This window comes from Oncorhynchus keta, chromosome 16 (genome assembly GCF_023373465.1).
Source record: "Oncorhynchus keta strain PuntledgeMale-10-30-2019 chromosome 16, Oket_V2, whole genome shotgun sequence".
Lineage (NCBI taxonomy): Eukaryota > Metazoa > Chordata > Actinopteri > Salmoniformes > Salmonidae > Oncorhynchus > Oncorhynchus keta.
Genome location: NC_068436.1, coordinates 7115234 through 7140690, shown reverse-complemented (window position 1 = coordinate 7140690; position 25457 = coordinate 7115234). Strand labels below are relative to the sequence as shown.

The following is a 25457-nucleotide window of genomic DNA, read 5'->3' as shown; positions in this document are numbered from 1 at the left end:
TCTGGATAAGAGCGTCTGCTAAATGACTAAAATGGAAATATCAAACTACTTAGGCCCCATATCACATTTGATCCCCAACAAGCCCTCGATTGGACTTAACAGTTTTAAATCAAATAATATCTCCTCGTTACATGGGATCTGTTTGTTCAACCTCTCTACTCATTAGCGGACCCCCCTCTGTGTGAACGAATGAGCTCAGGGGAGGGGGGGTGGGGACAATACGCTGACAGAGCCCGGTGTTGTTCAGCAGGGTTGCATCACATCATTGCTATGGTGGCTAACCGCCAACGAGCAGTAGCCACTGCCCTGAGAGCGCTAATGTAAGCTAATGCAATTACGCAACACAAGGCCCTGCTCTGTGGCTGGGGGCAAAAGCAATTGGATATGACAACCTGCGGTGTTGCTTCTGTCCAGTGTGGGTCCGGGATTACACTGTGCTACTGGTATTGTTATAGAGCAGCAGTAGAAACTTCTGGAGGCACAGGATGATGATTGGAAGAGTGAGGAGAGAAAGAGTGAGAAAGAAAATGGAAAACAGGGACAGAGGCAGCAAAGTGACAGTTAAAAAAAAAACATGACGACAGAGAACGAGAGATAGAAATAGAGATGGGGAGCAAAATAGGACTCGTTCAGGTCACCACTTCATCCCGTCTGGCAGAAACAGAGAAAGGGCATTAGCGTTAGCAATAGCGCTAGCTACGATTAGCATGGTAGCATTATGTAAGATGTACGGCAGAATGGTCCTCTAGCAGTGAACAATACCTCAAAGAGTTGCCTCTGCGGTCTCCTCCACCCCACTGGACCATGGCCATAACGATTAACAGTTAGCGCTAACGGGAAGTAATTGCAGTATAGAGATGGACTGCTATCCAAAACCAGATCGAACCGGTTCATCAGAAAAGTAGGGAATTATCATATGAGTAATTTGTATGCATTCAAAATGTGGTTCCCTACCAATGTGTGGAGATGTGGATAGGGATAAACAAGTCTAGGTAGCCTGGAGTGAAAGGACTGCCCATAAATCTTGCTCAATTTGGCACTCTTTCTGTCCGTCTCTGTCATTCTGTCTACTTGTGGTCCTGTCAGTTCCTCGGTCTGTCCCTCCATCTCTGTAGACCTGCAAAGTCTGCAGTCTGGCAGGACTCCCTCCGTGTGTGTGTGTATGTGTATGTGTATGTGTATGTGTATGTGTATGTGTATGTGTATGTGTATGTGTGTGTGTGTGTGTGTGGACACGCTGGAGGAGCCTCATCAGCGGTGGTATTTCAGCTCACATCTTTATTCTACTGAGGGACTGTCGGTCCACAGGCCATCATGTCCATATTGCATACCCTGATGAATAGACCTGGCAGACGTTGGCACCATGTGACCTCACAAACAAAACAGAAAAGAGTGGAGTCAGTGGACTGATAGTGGTCAACATTGGGGTTCCGTCATACTGACTAAGCGATCATATTTCACCTGTCAAGTGCCATGCACAGTCCTATGGAGTCTCGTGGAATCGTCTAATTGAATGCTGCAGAAATTGCAAAACAGTTCATTTCAGATACAATAGTCAACAATCTCTGTCAACTATATTCAAAACCATACTTCTCATTTTCAACCCATCTTGGAATGTGACAGGGCCTTCGATCTCTCTGTGTGACACACTGCATGGGCTGACTGTCAAAGCAGTTTTGTTATCTGCCCTGCCAGATAGTCTCCATAAAGAGACTTTCTCAGTAAAACAGCAGGCATTCCTGACAGGCCAAGGTTGGTAAAGTCAAATGAAAAGTCACTGCTAAGCATCTGAGAAGGGTTCTAAAACGTCCCACTGCTGAGAAGGGTTATAGGTTCTGAAGTCCTCGGAGGGCATAGGGCGCAGAACTTTTCAACTCCCATGCTTGGAGGGCTGAGCCCCAAACACTGCCGGTGTTCCTCATCTACACTTTAAATCGCGACACGAATCAATCCATTGGCGAGCAACTAGGTAGAAAAAGGAAACGGTAGCTCTGCAGGCCTGCGATTAAAAAGCCTTGGTGAGGGCTTCTATACCGTCTTTCCATCTCTGTGAAGCCGACCCGACATATATTTTAATAGGCCTGACATTTCCTATTCGCGGCTAGGCGGTGTGGAGGAGACAGACGTTATTGGGGAGTTGGGAGCGAGAGCACTGTCTGTTGACTGTGTGTTTAGCCTTGGAAAGAAGACCTTTCGTGATGTGCGAAGAGCTAAATAGCCCCACAGGGGACCTGCAGAGTCTTTGGACAGCAGGCTAGAGAGCCTCGTTATTCTAAAACACTCCTATGCTAATGCTAACACTAACGACTTTGAAGTTGGAGGGAATGTGGTAGTAAGAGTGAAGCAGCTAGCCTAGCACTGAAGGAAAGAAGGATAGAGAGGATCATTATTCAGGCAGGCTCAATGCTAATGCTACATCACTAATGATAATAGCTAACTGCTAAATGTTTTGAAGGCGAAGGTGGAATGAGGGGTGAAGCAGCTGGCGCAAAGAGAATTGCCCTTCCAGTGCAGAGAATTGAGACACGTAAGAATTCAAACTTTCTGGCTCAATGCTAATGCTAATGGTTTTGAAGGTGAATGTGGCTATCTGCGGGAATGAACCAGTAGGGGTAATGTCATGAACCAGTAGGGGTAAAGACAATTGCTCTTCAACTGCAAAGGGGGACAGCCTTCCCTGCATCCTTGCAAAAGACAATTTAGCGGTATGACTAATGAATTACCCCACTCAATGAATACATGGTGGATATAACATTGATATTCATAACCTACAATCAGGCTACTCGACAAGCATGATTAAAAAGAGAAGTAGACGTCAACACAGCAAGATTGACTATCAGCTGTAGCTTATACAGTATTACCTCCCCATAGATGGACTGAATTCCCCAGGTACCAGCGTGAACTGTGTGGAGTAGGATACGGTGGTCTTTAAACGAGGGGCGAGTGGGTTATACTTACGTCCCTTAGACAGTCCCTTTGACCTCCAGAGGGCTCTGGAGCAGAGAGAGAAGTCTATTTACATTTTAGTCATTTAGCAGACGCTCCTATCCAGAGCGACTTACAGGAGCAATTAGGGTTTAGCGCCTTGCTCTATCAGGAGGGGACTTTATGAGATCCATGTCGGAGAGGGTAACACTAACCTCTGCGAGTTAAGATATTCCCGGGCCAGGATGCTTTACTGTCGGATAGGCACTCTGTAATGATGCCGCATTTAACTTTTTGAGTTGAGTCGTTGTCCTTAGACACTGATCTAAGCTCAGTGTATCACCCCCAACCTTCGGAGGTGAGGGTGGAGTAGGGGATAGGGGGGTAATGCAAAATTGTCTTCTGATCAGCTTCAAGGGGCAACTTCATAACACTCCGAAAGTTCCCCGTGAGATCGTAGGGCAAGTGGCTCAGAAAAGGTCACCGGTGCAAACAACGTTTATAGACTCAGAGGTTAAAGTATCTGGGAAAGGGGACAAAGTCAACGGCTTGACATGTAAAGAATGTCAAAGACAAACTCTTGGTGTGTATAGTTGGACTGGAGAGCCCTTGTTTTGGTACCAGTCTCAATCTTGTGGGGTAGGACTGTGTACCAGAAAAATACTTTAAGTACCCTCCTGGTGTTTTGGGCTCTTGTTACAGACAATTATACTTCTATTTTCATCGCCGTCATCAAATAGCAACAGGCCTCAAGAGTCTCGCTGTGACACAACCCTGACACACTACTCGCCCAGCTAACGGTAAGCAACAGCAGACATTACATAGCACTGAAAATGTGTGTGTGTGTGTGTGTGTGTGTGTGTGTGTGTGTGTATTGTCTGTGCAGGTCTGTGGGTGTCTTTGCTGACCTCCGTGTGTGTGTGTGTGTGTGTGTGTGTGTGTGTGTGTGTGTGTGTGTGTGTGTGTGTGTGTGTGTGTGTGTGTGTGTGTGTGTAAGCAACTGTTTGTATGCGTGTGTTTGTCGTTATGCACGCGTGTTGGTGGAGCTGTTCATACGTGTTTGCAGAGTTTCACTTTCGTACACGGCATTGTAACTCAAGAAGCTTGTTGTTCACTGCTTGCTGCAAAGCAATCTTTGTCTTTGTGTACGACAGGGCCTTTTAACAAATGACCCTAAACGGCATGGTATGAGGAAGATAAAAATAAAAAACAAGAGTTGCCAAACCAGACACATTTATCGTCAACATTTTTCAACCTAACCCGAAATCTGCTAATACTTCAACTGAGACCTCTTGCCTATCAAGCCCTCATCTTCCTGAACTAAATTGAAATCCTTTTCCTCTAAATAAAACTGAACCACATTCCATCCATTAATTCCCTATCGATTGATCACTGTGGACACTGTGCGTACACAACCCTGTGGAGGTGAAATCGTCACCCGAAAGTGTGGTGGTGCTGGGGGGGTAAAAATGTCCTTGTCCCATTCGCCAATGGGCATGCAACAAAGCGTCCCTGTGTGTGTGTGAGGTCAGGTGGAACAAGGGCCAAGGGAGCCGCGCTCTCTCTCTCTCTGCATGTGAGAGTGTGGACTCAAGGGGTGGGTGGGGTCAAGGTGGCATTCCACAACACCTCAGAGACTGGCCTAATGGACAGATAATTGTGGAGGGGAAAAAGAGCAGGATGAAAAAGTGAAAAAGGGTAGAATGAAGTAGGAGGGAGAGAGAGGGAGAGAAAAGGCAGGGGGGGTTTGGGGAATTGGTTAGTTTCGGTTGTCTTTCAATATGGGTTCAAATTAGTTATGGAAACCTTCCGGATACTGCACAAAATTCAATCCATGTCACTCTCTCTCTCTGCCTCCATCTTCCCTCCATTCTCCCACTCTTTCATTATTTTAGCCATGTTGTATTTGCAATATGATGACACATCAGGGTTCAAGACAGACAAGTGGCACGGGACCAACGAGGCTGTGTAAACATGATGAGCATTGACAAGACTGCAAAGGCGAAAGCCCTAAAGGCCATACACCATTTTGACAGGCAGCCGACATGTTAGAGGTGAAAATGCAAGCAAAGTATTGTTTTTTTGTGGCTGTATTGTAGACTATTTGAAGAGCCTGGTTTGGGTTAGATGTTCCTATGTTCCAAGTGAAAGCAAAGTACGTTTTTTGTCTGGCTTTTTCCTGAGGTTAGAGGTTCGGGAAGAAAAACCCTGCTTTTAATTGAAACCATTTTTGTCCTGTCCACTGTTGGGTTTGGCTATGGTGTAGTGCTGGGATGTAGTGGTACTGTTCTGCTCCAACAGACAAAGAGTATCCGATCTAATCATATTACAAAAACATTTTAAGTGCAGATTCTCAATCAAAAACAAATTACTAAAATCAAATCCCCAAGCTGACAAGGTACAAATCTGTCGTTCTGCCGCTGAACAGGCAGTTAACCCACTGTTCCTAGGCAGTCATTGAAAGTAAGAATTTGTTCTTAACTGACTTGCCTAGTTAAATAAAGGTCAAATAAATAAATAAATACTATAAGGCAAAAAGCAAATAGACTTCAAAAAAATTGTAAAAAATAAATACTTGTTTATTATTCATAATTTTGGAGTGCCTGGTAAAATAACAGATAAATAAATAAAAAATATAAATAAATAAAAATTACTGCTGGACTATTCCATTCACTTTGCCCTCATTGTTGATCTTATGAAAACTTATGAATTGTTATCAAAATCATACATCCAGTCCACTGATATGCAAGTGCTCGACTCCCAATGGTTTGTGAGGCATGTCCGTTCAAACAAAGCCTACTCTGACTGACATTACACCTGCAAACACAGCAAAAACTCATTACCTTTCAGGTACAGACAGCTAGTGCAAGAGAGGCAAAAAGAAAAATCTTACCGTCATAAAAGTCAAAAGCTGGGAGACTTATTCGGGAGAGACGGGCATCAGTGATCTCAATTCTTCACTCGTTCCGGAGAATTCCGCACTCCTCCTCAGGCTTTAAATCCAGAGCCTAGTCTGTCCGTTCCTGGGAAGCACCCAGATGCAACAGAGAGAAGAGGAAAACAGAGTTAGAGAGAGAGCGAGAGAGTTCCCTGTTTAGGTGAAGCAGTGATGAGAGAGGGCTATTTGGAGACACAGACATGCTGCAACTACAGGACTGGAAAGTTACCCCTAGAGTAGGTGGGTCAGAGTGTGGGAATGTGTATGGGGGGGTGGATAAAGTGACAGGATCTGCTTCTGCCTACATACATACAATACACGTAGCCATCACGCAGTTACAAACCCACAAGCTCACACACACACACACACACACACACACACACACACACACACACACACGTACACACACGTACACACACACACCTCCCCATCCCAGGCATGAGCTATGTCAGCGGGGCAGTAGCTCAGTAGCAGACAGGCATTCCTCTGTCAGGATAAGCAGCAGAGTCTAAATAAATGATGGATAGACTAGAAGGGGGACGGAATGGGCAGACTGCGCGGAGTGAGGTGTCAAATAGGTAACGCACACCCATCTCTCCCCAGCGTCGCTATTTGAACGATTATGTGTGTGCCATTAACTTATTGGGCGCCATGTAAAGTGGAGTTCCCACACAGAAATTATGTTGAGCAACAAGCCACATTCGATATAGCCCATGCAGGACACAAGCTTTTGCTCTCTGCTGTTGACGGTTTGATCATCTGTCAGAAAAGTTGGCCCGGCTCAGTGTGATGATCCGCGAGCACATAAACATTAAGCGCACACACACACACACACACACACACACACACAGTCCCCTCCACCCTATCCCGACCAGCTATTCGCAGGCAAGTGATGTAACTAGAGCTATATTCACCTTGCTTTTAGAGGCTGGTCATCCCATAACGTAACACAGCTACTGGACAACTTCCACCTCTCTAAACGCAGCAGTAAACCAAACAGACACAAATAGATGCAGCAAGGGACATACACAACATAACATAAGCTTCATCCGCCAGGTCCCTGAAATGTTCATTAAGTTCCTTTAATTATCCCCTTTGGATGAGTCAAATTAAACTCACTGGTGGTCACTGATGAGGTAGCCAAGACTGATAAATTATTCAACATATTTAACAAAAGGAGTTGGTTATCGTGGACAAACCTCAATTCATTACCGCAATTTCTCTCTCACCGGCTCACACTCCAGTGCTCTCTCATGGGCTTCGCCCCAATATACTGTAATACATCATTACTTACTCATACTTCATTTGCTACTTTCCAATCAAAACAGATGGATGACAAGACTGGATAGGTTTTCAATTACATGTTTTCATCAAGATGAGTAATGAGATGAGGAAGCTTTCAAGGAAATAGTGGAATAAAGAGAGAGATTGATGTTTTACTTGTTACCATTTTGAGGCAGAGGCTTCCATAACAAACATGCCTACAGAAACGGCTGTGCCAACCACTCCCTTTTCTTGTGGATTTTGGGTGACTCCTACAATTGCCAACCACAAGAGCTACTTTGGCCATTTGGGGTGTAGCTTTGGGTGTTGTGAGGTCTGCGATGCATTTATGCTGTTTGCAGAAAGGCACAATGACGTACAGCACAGTGTCTATTATGAACGTGCTATGGGAAACGGAGAGTTTCATGTTGTTGGAGAGATGAGGACAATGCTATCCCCATCTGTGATGGGAGAGGAAAAACAAGTTGTGTTCCATCCACTGCTAGAACTTCCTCTTGCGTTAAAATGGCTCCAATGGTCTGCAAAGATTACTTCCGAACTTTACTTAACATCGTGTATTATTGAGCTATAAATATGGATGCCTTGCATGCGAATGTACTGTACAATACATAGAGGACTTTCATTTCACACAAAGTATATTTGTCTAATTGTAAAGTTAAGGTCATGCAACCTGAATTGCAAGTCTTTATCATCCACATGCTTCGGGACACAGAATTCCCTGTTAATCGAATAGGTGTTGAAATGATTCTGATGCTAACTAACACCACATAGCGCGAAATCGCAAGACTTACGGAAACATTTGTGAAGCCAACCAAGGAGACCAGGGTTTGTGAAGTCAATGTGAGAAGTGAACAATTCTTAAGTTGTTCATTTTCTCGAAATCTAAAAAGGCACAACCTAGATTGGCGCCAATGTCTTAACTTCTTACGGCTGCAGGGGCAGTATTGAGTAGCTTGGATGAAAGGTGCCCAGAGGTGCACAGAGTCAACGGCCTGCTCCTCAGTCCCAGTTGCTGATATATGCATATTATTATTAGTATTGGATAGAAAACACTCTGAAGTTTCTAAAACTGTTTCAATTATGTCTGTATAACAGAAATCATATGGCAGGCAAAAACCTGAGAAGAAATCCAAACAGGAAGTAAGAAATCTGAGGTTAGTTGATTTTCAACCCAGCTGCTATTAAATTCACAGTGGGATATGGATGAAGTTGCACTTCCTAGGGCTTCCACTAGATGTCAACTGTCTTTAGAAACTTGAACGAGGCTTCTACTGTGTTGTGGGGCTGAATGGGAGCTGAATGAGCCAGGTGTCTGGCAGAGAGCCAAGGGCTGGTCAAGCGCATTTCACATGATAGCGAAGACAGAAAATGTTATTTATTTTTTTATTTTCTGAGTGCCGTCTCAGATTATTGCATGGTTTGCTTTTTCCATAAAGTTTTTTTTAAATCTGACACAGCGGTTGCATTAAGGAGAGGTATATCTATAATTCCATGTGTATAACTTGTATTTTCATCTACATTTATGATGCAAAATCACTGGATGTTTTTGGAACTAGTGAACATAACGCGCCAATGTAAACTCCGTTTTTTTTATATAAATATGAACTTTATCAAACAAAACATACATGTATTGTGTAACATGAAGTCCTATGAGTGTCATCTGATGAAGATCATCAATGGTTAGTGATTCATTTTATCTCTATTTGTGCTTTTTGTGACTCCTCTCTTTGGCTGGAAAAATGGCTGGGTTTTTCTGTGAGTTGGTGGTCACCTAACATAACTGTTTGTGGTGCTTTCGCTGTAAATGCCTATTTGAAATTGGACACTGTGGTGGGTTTAAAAACAAGATTACCTTTAAAATGGTATAAAATACATGCATGTTTGAGGAATTTTAATTATGAGTTTTCTGTTGTTTTAAATTTGGCGCCCTGCACTTTCACTGGCTGTTGTCATATCATCCCGTTAACGGGATTGCAGCCCTAAGAAGTCGTACATGTTATTACTCCAACTTCGTGAAGTGGCAAACTGGCACGTTTTTATTCTCGTGAAGTTCGGCGCGAGACGACCGTTAGACCCAATGACGTGTTTCTGCACATGAACTTAGCTAGCCAATGTCACACTGAGAAGCAATTACAGCCTGTCTTCATACTGCGCAGGCTTTGCTCATACTTTCAACTAGTTAGCTTGATGCTAACGGATACTAACAACAAGCTAACTCCTAGCAATAGAGCTAGCAACAAGTCAACCGCGAACTGTGCTAACAACAACAACCTGGTGCTAACTGATGCTAACAACAAACTAAGTCCTAGCAATAGTGCTACCGACAGTTGAGCCGCTACCGCTAGCTAGCTCAGTGCTAACAAGCAGGACCAGAGAAACTCTCAACCACCTGCATGTCCAGCAACTATGCAGTGTGACAAAAAGGTAAATTGAGCATCGATTCAGCCAGCTGCCCGTCCTGGATCACAGTCCGAGTCCCTGTCACCCTGCCAATGATGAAGTGGTAACGCTCAAATCCCCTCTAAAAAAGGTCCCGACGGCCACTATGGAAATAAGCAGCGCTGATGACATGATAACATGTCTCCTGCCACTGAAGTAGTCCCATTCTAAGCCTGGCACCTTGAGGACCCCAGTGATTGGGGTGTCAGCTGTCATGATTAAGCGACAACTGGCAGCGCTAGCTGCGGTATCTCGACGAGCAGAGAATTGACATGTGCTAATGATGTAACCTATTCAGACAGATCATGGACCTAAAAGGAACGGTCTGTCATTCTGTCTGTTATTCTGAGGGCCAGAAAGAGAGCAATTTTCAGCCTGTTCCATTTCAGTTCTAGTCATGAAGAAAGATCAAATGGGACGTGTTCATCCAACCCTGGTACTGACCAGTCTTACGGCATTTTAACACTAATTGGGCATTGTCGCCGATTGCTGTTCAGGTAGAGACTTCAGTAATACATGATTGTTAAAGGGAGAAACTAATGAACCAAATATGTTGCACGAACAGCTCTGGAATTATTACATTAAAGTACCAGAGACGAAAAGCTGGCGCACACACAAACCTATGAGCCAATCAGGACTAGACGGGGCACGTCAACATTGTCTCACCGGCCTGATTTCAACACCCAATCCATTATCAGCACCAATATGGGTCCAGCCATTCCCAGCTAAGTAAGTGACAGGTTATAAAAAGCAGAGAGGAGCAGGATAAACACAAATTACAGTGGCACAATGTCTGCATCCCAAATGACACTTTTCCCTATAGAGTGTACTACTTTTGAACAGGGACCCTATAGGGCTCTGGTCAAAGTAATGCACTATCCCTGGAATAGAGCGCCATTTGGGGCACATATGAACTCAGTTTAGGGGTGGACCAAAAATATTAAAACGGGGCCCTAGGCCTATATTTCACCCCACTAGCAAACATCCCAGAAAAGAACCTTAAGCCCAGTGACTTTTATGTTTGGGTGGTTGGCTTCATAAAAATACTCTATGGTTGGCTTAATGTATGTCACCTACAGATAACAAGGAACACTGTCCTGTTATGTTGATTATATAAAACCTGTTATAATAGTCTATTTAAACTAGGCCTAAGTTAAATCATATAGAGAGCTACAGTATACAGTAGCAGGTTATGTGACCTTTGCCATGTAAAGGCTAGATGCAGCCCTATAAGATTAATGCCAAAATGGCCCCAAATAGAATTCAAAGTAGGCTGTGGCTAAAGTTAACATACCCTTCACATATAAAATAAACTGCATCCCACTGTTGAGCCTGAACCTTATCAAACTTTTTGGGACGTGAAGTGTTGGGAGATCGATGTCATAAGTGGGAACATTATTCTCCTATGATAGAGTGCCGTAAGAATGTTATGAACATTATGACACGAGACATCCATCAACCCAGCTCAACCTCTCCCAGACTCCCTCACACCTCTGCCCTGGGACCTACCGACGGGCCCATTTCCTACCACCTCGCCTGGCAGCCAATCGGGCACCCACGCTCACTACTTCCCTCGCATTCTGCCCGGTAACGGGATCCAAACTGTTGACGGCGGCGCCCAGCCATTTTGGCTTAGGACGTGTCGACCCCGGGATTTACACATACTTGACTGGTGCAAGGTTTAGAGACGGGAGGGCTTTCTTTAGCGCTATACTTCTCATCAAACCGGAGAGACAGAAGCAAGGGAGGGAAAGAGAGAGGTGTGTGTGTGTAGCCCTTACTTCCTCTACATACCCCAACGCCAGTTCCGCCATACCGGCATTTATTGCAGAGTTGTTGGCACAAACTACTCTCGCATTTGGTTCACCGTCCGGTCGCGTATGTCATCGCCACAATAGAATACACAGAGAGAATGAGAGAGAGCGCGCGCGCGAGAAAAAGAGTGAAACGGATGTAGGATTGTCATTAATACTTTCCTCCTCCGTAATCCTTACCGCTCATTTTCACAGCTTATCCCGGGCCCACAGAAAGGTCACAGAGGAACAAGCCTTGGGCCAGGGCCAGAGGGGCACCACCACTGTGCCTTTTCAGAGAGCTTGACCTTTGACCACCATGAATCACTGCACACTTTTTCCACCGCTCGCAACAAACAGGATGCAAACAAACGAGACCCGGGAAGGGAGTAGCTGGTTTGACACTATAAAAACATAACGGCCTCATGAAGAAACGTAGGCTTCGAACATTTAACAACCACAGAAAGAACTCCTACATTTGAAAACACTGCAGGCTTAAGCTTTCAGTACTTAATGTTGATATCTACAATATTCTACAGCGCTCTAAAGCTTTATAGAGGATTTGCTTAACTCAGCGATAGCGGTTTCTAGAGAGTGGGGGGGGGTCAATTCAAACTAACTAACTTTGTTCCACATTGAAAAAAGAAAAGAAATAGTACAATAGTCCTGCTGAAAATAGCTTGTTTGTGTGTCCTCTTTCACACAGAGAAGATCTGTTGGTGTTCCAGTGACATCGACCCCTCTTAATGCTGTGAAAATAACGCCTGGCTCCCAAATGCCACCCTAACCCCTATATAATGCACTACTTCCAACCATAGCTCTATGAACAGGGTGCCATTTGGGACACTCAACGTGTCATATCCCGCTGCCTAAGGGTAAAGGTCAATGGGGTCCTTTGTCACAAAAAACTCAGCCGTGGGACTTCCTTATCCAGGTCATTTCCATGTAAAGGACTCATGAGCACCAACATGTGAAGTTCATAGGAGCATGTACAATTGGGTGCCGGATGAAAGCTACGAGTCTATGAAGGCATATACACTGAGGCACATTGACTGACCAGGTGAATACAGGAGAACGCTACGACCCCTTATTGGTGTCCCCTGTTAAATCCACTTCAATCCGTGTAGATGAAGTGGAGGAGACGGGTTAAAGAAGGATTTTTAAGCCTTAAGACAATTGAGACCTGGATAGTGTATGTGTGCCATTCAGAGGGTGAATGGGCAAGACAAAATGGGGTATGGTCGTAGGGGCCAGGCACACCGGTTTGAGTGTGTTAAGAACTGCAACGCTCCTGGGTTTTTCACACTCAACAGTTTCCCGTAAGTATCAAGAATGGTCCACCACCCAAAGGACATCCAGCCAACTTGACAACTGTGGGAAGCATTGGAGTCAACATGGGTTAGCATCCCCGTGGAATGCTTTTGACACCGTGTAGAGTCCATGCCCGACAAATTGAGACTGTTCTGAGGGTCAAAAGGGAGTGCAACTCAATATTAGGAAGAAGTGAATACTTTTTTATCCAATCTTGCAAACCTAAAGTTAACTAGTCCAACGCAATAGGACCTGCCTCTCTCGTTGCACTCCACAAGGAGACTGACTGCCAGTTACGCAAATGCAGTAAGCCAAGGTAAGTTGCTAGCTAGCATTAAACTTATCTTATAAAAAACAATCATAATCACTAGATAACTACACATGGTTGATATTATCTAGCGTGTCCTGTGTTGCATATAATCTGATTGAGAATACAAACATACAAGTATCTGATTGAGCGGTGGTAGGCAGAAGCAGGCACGTAAAAATTTATTCAACCAGCACTTTCGTGCGTTTTGCCAGCAGCTCTTCGTTGTGTCAAGCATTGCGCTGTTTATGACTTCAAACCTATCAACTCCCGAGATGAGGCTGGTGTGACCGAAGTGAAATGGCTGGCTAGTTAGCTCGCGCTAATAGCGTTTCAAACTTCACTCGCCCTGAGCCTTGGGGTGGTTGTTTCCCTTGCTCTGCATGGGTAACGCTGCTTCGATTTGGTGGCTGTTGTAGTTGTGTTGCTGGTTCGAGCCCAGGGAGGAGCGAGGAGAGGGACGGAAGCTATACTGTTACACAATACTAAAGAGCCTATAAGAACATCCAATAGTCAAAGGGTAATGAAATACAAATGGTATAGAGGGAAATTATCTATAATAACTACAACCTAAAACTTCTTACCTATGATTATTGAAGACTCATGTTAAAAGGAACCACCAGCTTTCATATGTTCTCATGTTCTGAGCAAGGAACTGAAATGTTGGCTTTCATATTGCACTTTTAAGTTCTTCCCCAACACTTTGTTTTTGCATTATTTAAACCAAATGGAACATGTTTCAATATCTACTTGAGGCTAAATTGATTTTATTGATGTATTATATTAAGTTAAAATAAGTGTTCATTCAGTATTGTTGTAATTGTCATTATTACAAATACATTTATTTCTATAAATCGGCCGATTAATCGGTATCAGCTTTTTTGGTCCTCCAATAATCGGTATCGGCATTGAAAAATCAGAAGCGGTCGACCTCTACCCTATACACCGGATGTGTACCAAACTCACTAAAAGTGGCAGTAATAAAGCCTCTCTTGAAACTTGAAAAAGCCAAAACTTTGACACAGAAAATCTCTACATTGGCTTCCTGTTAAGGTTATGGCTGATTTTAAGGTTTTACTGCTAACCTGCCGTACGTACCTACACGTATGCTACAGTCACAAGACGCAGGCCTCCTTACTGTCCCTAGAATTGCTAAGCAAACAGCTGGAGGCAGGGCAGGCTCTCCTATAGAGCTCCATTTTAATGGAATAATCTGCCTATCCATGAGAGAGATGCACTCGGACTTGACCTTTTAATCTCTACTGAAGACTCATCTCTTCAGTAGGTCTCGATAATTGAGTATAGTCTGACCCAGGGGTGCAAAGGTGAAAGGCAAGGCACTGAAGCAACAAACTGCCCTTGCTGTCTCTGCATGGCTGGCTCCCCTCTCTCCACTGGGATTCTCTGCCTCTGACCCTATTACGGGGGATAAGTCACTGGCTGTCTAGTGCCCTTTCATGCCGTCCCTAGGAGGGGTGAATCACTTGAGTGGGTTGAGTCACAGACGTGATCTTCCTGTCCGGTTTTACCCCCCCTCATGCTCATGCGGTGGAGATCTTAGTGGGCTATACTCGGCCTTGTCTCAGGGTAGTAAGTTGTGGTTGAAGTTATCCCTCAAGTGGGTGGGGTTATATCCTGCCTGGTTGGCCCTGTCCGGGGGTATCGTCAGACGGTGCCACAGTGTGCCCCTGACCCACCCGTTTCAGTATCTATGTTGCAATAGTCTATGTGCCGGAGGGATAGGGTCAGTCTGTTATATCTGGTGTCATTATCCTGTCTTATCTGGTGTCCTGTGCGAATTTAAGTATGCGCCCTCTAATTATCTCTCTCCCTCCCCTCCAGAAGCACCTGAGCCCAAGGATCATGCCTCAGGACTACTTAGCCTGATGACTCCTTGCTGTTCCCACTCCATCTGGTTGTGCTGCTGCTCCAGTTGCTACTGTTCTGCCTGCGGCTAGGGAAACCTGACCTGTTCACCATACGTGCTCCGTTGTTTCAACGCTCTCTTTATTTTTTTATTTTTTTATTTCACCTTTATTTAACCAGGTAGGCTAGTTGAGAACAAGTTCTCATTTGCAACTGCGACCTGGCCAAGATAAAGCATAGCAGTGTGAACAGACAACACAGAGTTACACATGGAGTAAACAATTAGCAAGTCAATAACACAGTAGAAAAAAATGGGCAGTCTATATACAATGTGTGCAAAAGGCATGAGGAGGTAGGCGAATAATACAATTTTGCAGATTAACACTGGAGTGATAAATGATCAGATGGGCATGTACAGGTAGAGATATTGGTGTGCAAAAGAGCAGAAAAGTAAATAAATAAAAACAGTATAAAAACAGTATGGGAATGAGGTAGGTGAAAAAGGGTGAGCTATTTACCTATAGACTATGTACAGCTGCAGCGATCGGTTAGCTGCTCGGATATCTGATGTTTGAAGTTGGAGAGGGAGATAAAAGTCTCCAACTTCAGCGATTTTTGCAATTCGTTCCAGTCACAGGCAGCAGAGTACTGGAACGAAAGGCGGCCAAATGAGGTGTTGGCTTTAGGGATGATCAGTGAGATACACCTGCTGGAGCGCGTGCTACGGATGGGTGTTGCCATCGTGACCAGTGAACTGAGATAAGGCGGAGCTTTACCTAGCATGGACTTGTAGATGACCTGGAGCCAGTGGGTCTGGCGACGAATATGTAGTGAGGGCCAGCCGACTAGAGCATACAAGTCGCAGTGGTGGGTGGTATAAGGTGCTTTAGTGACAAAACGGATGGCACTGTGATAGACTGCATCCAGTTTGCTGAGTAGAGTGTTGGAAGCCATTTTGTAGATGACATCGCCGAAGTCGAGGATCGGTAGGATAGTCAGTTTTACTAGGGTAAGCTTGGCAGCGTGAGTGAAGGAGGCTTTGTTGCGGAATAGAAAGCCGACTCTGGATTTGATTTTTGATTGGAGATGTTTGATGTGAGTCTGGAAGGAGAGTTTGCAGTCTAGCCAGACACCTAGGTACTTATAGATGTCCACATATTCAAGGTTGGAACCATCCAGGGTGGTGATGCTAGTCGGGCATGCGGGTGCAGGCAGCGATCGGTTGAAAAGCATGCATTTGGTTTTACTCGCGTTTAAGAGCAGTTGGAGGCCACGGAAGGAGTGCTGTATGGCATTGAAGCTCGTTTGGAGGTTGGATAGCACAGTGTCCAATGACGGGCCGAAAGTATATAGAATGGTGTCGTCTGCGTAGAGGTGGATCAGGGAGTCGCCCGCAGCAAGAGCAACATCATTGATATATACAGAGAAAAGAGTCGGCCCGAGAATTCTCTCTACCGCACCTGCAGTCTCTACCTCTGAATGCTCGGCTATGAAAAGCCAACTGACATTTACTCCTCAGGTTCTGACCCGTTCCATGCTCTACAACCACTGTGATTATTATTTGAACCTGCTGGTCATCTATGAACGTTTGAACATCTTGAAGAACAATCTGGCCTTTTAATGGCCATGTACTCTTGTAGTCTCTACCCGGCACAGCCAGAAGAGGACTGACCACCCGTCAGAGCCTGGTTCCTCTCTAGGTTTCTTCCTAGGTTCCTGCTTTTCTATTAAGTTTTTCCTAGCCACTGTGCTTCTACATCTGCATTGCTGTTGTTTGGGGTTTTAGGCTGGATTTCTGTACAGCACTTTGTGACATAGGCTGATGTAAAAAGGGCTTTAATAAATACATTTGATTGATTGGGACTGTATATACAAACGTTTGGATACACTCATTCAAGATTTTTTCTTCATTGTACTATTTTCTACATTGTAGAATAAAAGTGAAGACATCAAATCTATGAAATAAAATATACAGAATCATGTAGTAACCCAAAAATATTTTTGATTATTCAATTTATCATGTTTTATTTTGATTTACCCTTTGCCTTGATGACAGCTTTGCACACTCTTGGCATTCTCTCAACCAGCTCCACCTGGAATGCTTTTCAATTAACAGATGTGCCTTGATAAAAAAAAAAGTTAATTTGTGGAATTTATTTCCTTCTTAATGCATTTCAGCCAATCAGTTGTGTTGTGACAAGGTAGGGGTGGTATACAGAAGATGGTCTTTTACCAAATAGGGTTAAGTCCATACTATGGCAAGAACAGCTCACACATGCAAAGAACAATGACAGTCCATCATTACTTTAAGACATGATGGTCAGGCAATGTAGAAAATTAAGAAATGTTAAAGTTTATTCAAGTGCAGTCGCAAAAACCATGAAGCGCTGTGAGGACTGCCACAGGAAATAGTTACCTCTGCTGCAGAGGATATGTTAAGAGTTACCAGCCTCAGAAATTGCAACCCAAATAAATGCTTCGGAGTTCAAGTAACAGAAACATCTCAACACCAAATGTCCAGAGGAGACTGCGTGAATCAGGCCTTCATGGTTGAATTGCTTCAAAGAAACCACTACTAAAAGGACACCGATACGAAGATTTTATTGAATTTCCAAAACATATAATATACTTGCAGTGAAGCTGCTCAACAACTACATCACATCAATCATCCAACAGACTCCCATTTAGAGCGACACACAGAAGCATCCAGAGTCAACACCCTAACCAAGGGCACATTGACAGATCTCCCACCAGGCCAAACGATGTGAACCCTAACCTTCCAAGATCCCCCCACAGTTCCCCAATAGCTGTCACTCAACCATCTGAGACCCCTCCCACAGCCCCCCATGAAAAGATGTAATACAATTAATTCCATTCCCCACCCCAAAGAACCCCACCCCAAAAGCACCAACAACCAAGAAAATTAACTAAAGAGAGAAAATACAAAAGAAAACAGCAAACAACCAAACAAAAAAAAAGGACAACAAGGACAACTAAAATCATAACAGCAAAATCAACTGTATATTTTGAGTGCACATCTGGCTCTATTACATGTGTATGTGTGTATTTGAATGAGAGTGTGTATATGCATGTGTATAAACACCTGCACATCATCAGCCTCAGGCAAACCGGCATTAGCTGTAAAAGCACTGCCCTTCAGTGTCATTCAAACTCACTTTTTATCATGTTTTATTTTGATTTATCTTTGACCATCATTCAATCTCCAGCAAAGCAACTCCACTCCCATTCCACATCCCAACCCTCAGCCCATTCCACCCATCTCTGCATGCCACCCTCTTCAGAATTCTACACAGAAGATGAGACTTGCTTTGGCCAAGAAACACAAGAAATGGACATTAGACCTGTGGAAGTCTGTCCTTTGGTCTGATGAGTCCAAATTTGAGATTTTTGGTTCCAACTGCGTTGTCTTTGTGAGACAAAGAGTAGGTGAACGGATGATCTCCGCATGTGTGGTTCCCACAGTGAAGCATGGAGGTGGTGGTGTAATGGTGCTCTGGCTGGACCTCTCAAGGACATTCAGAGACTTGTCCCAAAGCCACTCCCACATTGTCTTGGCTGTGTGCTTAGGGTCGTTGTCCTGTTGGAAGGCGAACCTTCGCCCCAGTCTGAGATCCTGAGTGCTCTGGAGCAGGTTTTCATCAAGGATCCCTCTGTACTTTGTTTTATTCATCTATCCCTTGATCCTGACTAGTCTCCCAGTCCCTCCTGCTGAAAAACATCCCCACTGCATGATGCTGCTAAAAACCAATCAATCAATCTTAACATAATCAATAGTTAAACTAGTAATATCATCAACTATGTGTAGTTATCTAGCTTGTCCTGCGTTACATATAATCGACGCGGTGTCTGTTAACTTATCATCGAATTTAACGAGCGCATTTGTGAAAAAAGCACTGTCGTTGCACAAATGTGTACCTAACCATAAACATCAATGCCTTTCTTAAAATCAACACACAAGTATATATTTTTAAACCTGCAATTTAGTTAGTATTGCCTGCTGACATGAATTGTGTCACTTCTCTTACGTTCTGTGCAAGCAGAGTCAGGGTATATGCAGCAGTTTGGGCTGCCTGGCTCGTTGCGAACTGTGTGAAGACCATTTCTTCCTAACAAAGACCGTAACTAATTTGCCAGAATTGTACATGATTATGACATAACATTGAAGGTTGTGCAACGTAACAGCAATATTTAGACTTAGGGATGCCAGGCGTTAGATAAAATACGGAACGGTTCCGTATTTCACTGAAATTATAGTTTAGTAAAAAAAGAAAAGCTGATTGGACGGATCCCCGCTTCCTCTGTCACGCCACCTCAATTCACCTTTCTCAAATCCTAGCCTCCCATCTCCTAACGCAGTCCGTTATGATTCTTATAAGAAACGGCAGCCATTCTTCCTGGGGTCCACACAAAACACTAATGGAAAAAGAACAGCAACACAAATTTAAACTAAGAACAATATGACTATTTAAAAACCAGACAAGATCCAGCCTTTTGGGACTGTAATCCCACTATAGCTAAATCAGGCTAAGGGCAAAAGGGCAACTGAGCCGCTTACTATGAGGGAAGCCCTGAAGTCCACGGCATGCAACCTTCAGCTTCACTTCTCCATCATTTTGAACAATTAACAATTACCTTGATATGCAGTCGTTTAACTTCAGTTAAATTCACTGACTAAATCTCTGTAAAATAAGAGTGCCTGCTAAATGACTAAAATGTCCATTTAAACTGATGGCAAACACAGTAGATAGTTGGAAGGGCTACTAAGATGAAAGTTTCTGTGGAAAACTGTCATGGGGAAAACTACAGTATGTCTGAATAAAAAGGTAATTGAGTTGCTGTATTGGAGACCAGCAAATATCCTCCACAGCACTTTAATCAAAAGGGTTCTGAGAAACAGGTCAGGCAAGCTTTTCAAAGACAGACCACTTGAGCCATGACATCAGCTCTTCTTCTAAAGCAGGAGAGAGAGAGCGAGAGAGAGAGAGAGAGAGACACAAAGGAAGAGGGAATGGGCAAGAAAGGGACATAGAAAGGAAGAGAGTTGGAGAGAAGAGGTCATAAAATAGAGAGCAAGTGAAAGAGGGAGAGAGAGAATGCGCGACCCCTGTTCTGTACTTTCGGGAGAAACCGTATCGCATTCTCCAAATCCCAGATGGCCCGCCTAGATCCTGCACCACTCCCCTCAGTAACTCTAACTGGCAGGTAGCAGGTGCAGCCACATAGCTGTAGAGGCAGGACACTAACGCCATCCCTCCCTGGGAAATCAATCAAGTGAAAATGCGATGATTGTCTCATTAATGTATGGTTATATTTAAGCCATCCCTCCGGACTGTTTATTGGCTAGCTCGTCTTAGTGACATCCATTCAAACGCCAAGTTGCCAACTGTCGATTCCCATTATGAGTTTCATTGGACTAGGTCCTAGGCTTGTTTACACACAAACACACATTACAAAGTAGTTTCCAAATACACACACCTACTTCCAGAATTACACACAAACCCACACACTGACACTTCTGCAAACACACACCCCAGACTCGCTCGCAGGTACACGGTATGCGGTTCCCGTAGTGATAGCATTACACAGTAATCATTCAAAACAAAACACATCGGAACTGAACAGGAGGAAGAAGGGAAGACATTAAAATGAGTGTGTGTGTGTGTTTGTACGTGCATGTGTGTGTCTAAATGACTAGACTGACAACAGGAAGTCACCACCGGCCTTTCACTTTTTCTCATTATGTCATCCCTTTATTTGTGGGTGGGACCGAGTTACAGTTTAAAAAAAAAAAAGGGATTCAATCCTCTTGAACATTTCCTGTCAGATCGTTGGGCATGAGTGAGCTCACTGAGCTACTGTATGTCAGACACGGTAGTATTTTTCACAGCCACCGTATCGTGTCTGACTTAAATAGCCTACATGACAGTTCAGCTGTTCTATGTGACAGAATTCATTTCACCAATTGAATAGGCCATGAAATGCCATCAACTTTCTTCAAAAGAAAAAATTCTAATGTAAAAAAAGTCATTTATTTTGTGCTACTGCATATAACAAATACAATTGATCAACTCATGATGCAAAACACCCCGAGGAAGGCACAGTGATGCCGAAACGTTGGTAAATACCCATTAAATTGCTGGGAGTTTATACATGGAGTGTGCGACTTAATTTTGATGGTTATTTTTTGCATAAACTGACATCATACGACCACCTTCAGGCTGATAATTATTATCATTTTAAGACTAATCAATAATTGCCAACTATGGCAAATGTTAAGACTGATTGCCATTGTTGAAGGGCATAGCAGTGAGAGAAGGAAGTGAATCCCCAGTAATGCTGCAACAATTGGCCAGGGTAATCTTCTTAATGTGCACTAAGCCTTTTATGCCCATGCAGTGGGGATGGTGTAATGACGCGAGTCCATTCTGCTAGAGCCCAGGGAGTGAAGGGAGGTTAATGAGCATTTGAATCCAAAGAAAGGGATTTTCTTCAGTGAAAGTGAATGGGTGATAACAAATTAAAATCAATTTTATCACTGTATTCATTTTAAAAAGTTCAAAGGAAGAGGGGAAGAAGAGGGCATTATTTGGTAAGTATGAAAACTGGAGAAAACAACGTAATTTACTCAATGTCCGGTTTTCCAAGTAGGCTATAATCATTTCACTCAATATCTCCTACACAACTTACGAACATGGATGGTGTTGATTGCTGGCTTGGCTAATGATCACCTTAGTCCAGGGTTTCCCAAACTCAGGCCTGGGCACTCCAGCACCCTGGGTCCATGGATTGGTTTTTGCCCTAGCACTAACACCACCGATTCAAATAACCAACTCATCATCAAGCTTTGGCAACTTGGGGTTCAACAGGGGTTATTCTAATAGCTTTAAAGTTCTTTGAAGAACCTTAGGGTTCTTGGCACTGAAAATTGCCCCCAAAAGGTTCTTCCATGGGAGGTGGGATTCATCGAGGAACCTCCTTAGTTGTGGTGGGGGTTCTTGGGGGAAACTAACACACTAGAGGATATACCCATTATATTTGGGTCTCTGTGGGAGTTTCTCATATTTGGATTTTTTTGCTTTGCCACTAAAAAACACAATAAACACTGACAACTAAAATGTTATTGTTATGTGTAGTATTATTATTAAGGGGTAGTTAAACATTTTTTACCCAAAAAGGTTATTCGAGGAACCATTAAAAGGGGTTCCCCCACAGTTTTAATTTGAAAAACCCCTAAAGGATACTCCAGGAACCTTTTCTTTTAAGAGTGTAGGGCAAAAATATAAAAATGTACACCCAGGGGCAACATGGTCTCAGAGCATTTTGTAATATTCTGTATGCAGATCTGAGACCTTTCAATTAGTATGATACCATACAAAAAGTATTATATGTATTAATTTGTGGATGTCCCATCCCCCACCCCATTATGTTACGAAATAAAATTTGTATTATATGTTACCAATTTGCAAACGTATGATATCTTCAGAACTCTAGCTAGGTGGCTAACGTTAGCTAGCTGGCTAACATTAGCTAGGGTTAAGTTATGCGCTCACCCATCCAACATACTTTCAATTTTGCCTTAAGTAACCATCTGTTTTATGTAACCATAACATATTACACTAATTTGAGTGTGCCGGATTTAGATTTACTACGTTACGTCTAGTCTATGAGACCAGGCTGCCAGCGGGGGCACCGGGACCGAGTTTGGGAAACACAAGTAAGAACAGTGCAACAATGTAATTATTGTATTCAACAAGAAATCCACTTTTCTACTCACAACCCCCTGGGCCCGTCTCCACTAATGACAGTTTAACGATGGTCCTTGTCTAATTGTTATGTTAATTAACGTGGAAAAATATTGGCGCATCAACTCGAGAGCATCCTTTCTTGTTCAAGAAGGTCACGCTAGACTGGGTTACCGTAAACCTTCTTATTCATTGCCAAGAACTGGCAACACCGGTCCATTGGAATGTGGTCAAACCCACTTCGATCGAATTGAAGTCGAGTCGTGTTATCAAGAAGTTGACAAGGAGAAACTCGCCATAATAAAAGCTCCAATTTGTTGTTCAAAATAAATATGCTACAATATAGAAAATATGTATTGGGATACGTAACAACAACCATTCCGCTATGGCAGAGGACATTTAGGCTAAGCATCCGCACTGTTGTTTTCGTGAATGCATTCCCAAATAAACAAACCGCAAAACACGGTGGGTGTTCCATTAATGTTGCCTTAATTTGAACATTGGCAACATTGTAGACTTTTCTCGGGATATTGGATAATGTTTTGTCTATGATATGAAACTATGTAGATAACCTAGCTACAATATCAGATGTGCGTTAATTGCAGTAGCGGTAGCTTGCAGAGGCTGTTGCGACATTGCTTACCTCAAAGCGAACACGGAGACATCTGAAAGAAATTCGCTCTGCAACAAAATACTGTATCAACCTCGTCGACAGGAGCCTGCTTGACCGGTATTAAAGTCCATACACATCTGAGATGAGACGGGAAAATGGACCGCGTATACGCTTTTGGCCAGCAGAATTACGAATGACACCGCACACCTGCCTCGAAGTCCTCAATTGGCTCGGTCCAATTTCAAATTAGCAAACGGCGCATGGACGTTGCTACTACACCGTGCACGGGCAGGCAAAAGCAAGGCAACAACCTTTCTTCCGGGTCACTTGCTCTCATTCGGAGCTATGGAGATAGCGTTGCAGTAAAACTGTCCCTTTACTCCCGACAAAACGCCGTCTCACCACGACAACACCTCTTGACTGAAGAGGGGCTAGCTGAAGAGGAGGAGACGAGAGCTCACATTGTTCCCGCATGATCGGTGCGCGTAGCGACGCGGCTGGGTGCCGCCAATCTGACAGCCCAGGAACAGCTCGCGTTTATCAGATATCATCCAATGGCTCGAGCCTGCCTCCTTGTTTCCCAGGGAAAGGGCGGTTGTATGCGAGGATGATGCTGTATGCTGTGTTCTCCTCCACGTGTAAATTGGCCTAGTGCCTATGGTGCAGTTCATTGGTCCCTCCCGTAGTCATGGCAACGACCCAGGTTCAATTATGTGCTCTTCTAGGAGGATGGGATGGGATGGAGATGAGAGATGTGCAGGTCACCTATAACAGGGCAAAATATCATTCCCCTACCTCTGCATATAGTTTGCAAAAGACCTTCACATGTGCTTACAATGCAGTGGCCTATCTTGGAGCCTGTAGCCTGCACTACTAGTTAGGATGCACAATGAGCCTGCAGTGTATGATCCATTGTTAGGCAAATATATAACTTATCTTCTGCAGGTGCGCTATCAAGATTAGCATTTTATCAGGCATTGCAAACACACGCCCATTTCGTATCACCATAGCCATCAAAGTATACCAACAATATTACATGTTGTACACACAGTGAGTACTGAAAGCATGATATAGCCTAACACACACACACACCACTGAATTATTCAGATGAAGTGTAAGGGGGTTGCCCATGACCCATATAGATGTCCTCTGTGGTTCCTGGTCATGGCAGGGAAAAGCACATTGCTTTGAGAGCAGGATTGACACATGCTGCATACACACAGTGGAAGCTTCATACTCACTACCATAACCTTGGTCACGGTCCAAATGTCTTTGAAAGCTATATGCTCTGAATTAAATTAGATACGATACTCCCTGTGAAACATTGGGCATAATTTGTGTGAAGTGTTTCACAAAGTGAAATTGTACATTTCAGAAAACACAAAAGTAAGGGTGTTAGTGGATACTTACTAGACATCTCTAGTATAGGGCGTCCGATTATAATTTTTCAACGTTGATACTGATACCGATTATTGGAGGACCAAAAAAAGTCAATACTGATTAATCGGCCAATTTCTTATTTTATTTTTTGTAATAATGACAATTACAACTACTGAATGAACACATATTTTAATTTAATATAATACATCAATAAACATCTATTTAGCCTCAAATAAATAATGAAACATGTTCAATTTGTTTTAAATAATGCAAAAACAAAGTGTTGGAGAAGTAAAAGTGCAATATGTGCCATGTAAAAAAGCTAACTTTTGAGTTCCTTGCTCAGAACATGAGAACATATGAAGGTTGGTGGTTCCTTTACACGAGACTTCAATATTCCAAGGTAATAGGTTTAAGGTTGTAGTTAATATAGTATTTATAGGACTATTTATCTCTGTACCATTTGTATTTCATATACCTTTGACTATTGGATGTTCTTATAGGCACTATAGTATTGCCAGTGTAACAGTATAGCTTCCGTCCCTCTCCTCGCCCCTACCTGGGCTCGAACCAGGAACACATCGACAACAGCCACACTCGAAGCAGCATTAACCATCTCTCCACAAAAGCCACGGCCCTTGTAGAGCAAGGGGAATAACTACTCCAAACGAGTGACGTTTGAAACGTTATTAGCGCACACCCAGCTAACTAGCTAGCCATTTCACATTGGTTACACCAGCCATTAGGCTGATAGGCCTGAAGTCATAAACAGTGTAATGCATGCGAAGAGCTGCTGGCAAGACACACGAAAGTGCTGTTTGAATGAATGCTTACAAGC

General features: G+C 43.5%; 1 protein-coding gene across 1 annotated transcript in view; it reads right to left on the bottom strand.

Moving 5' to 3' along the window:
* LOC118395530 (sorbin and SH3 domain-containing protein 2) overlaps positions 1-23876 on the bottom strand; it is a 116620-nt gene extending 92744 nt beyond the window's left edge. The window contains 2 exon segments of the mRNA XM_052464343.1: positions 5819-5948; positions 23270-23876. The gene's annotated coding sequence lies outside the window, so the exon portion shown is untranslated.
* Between the last annotated feature and the right edge of the window lie 1581 nt (positions 23877-25457).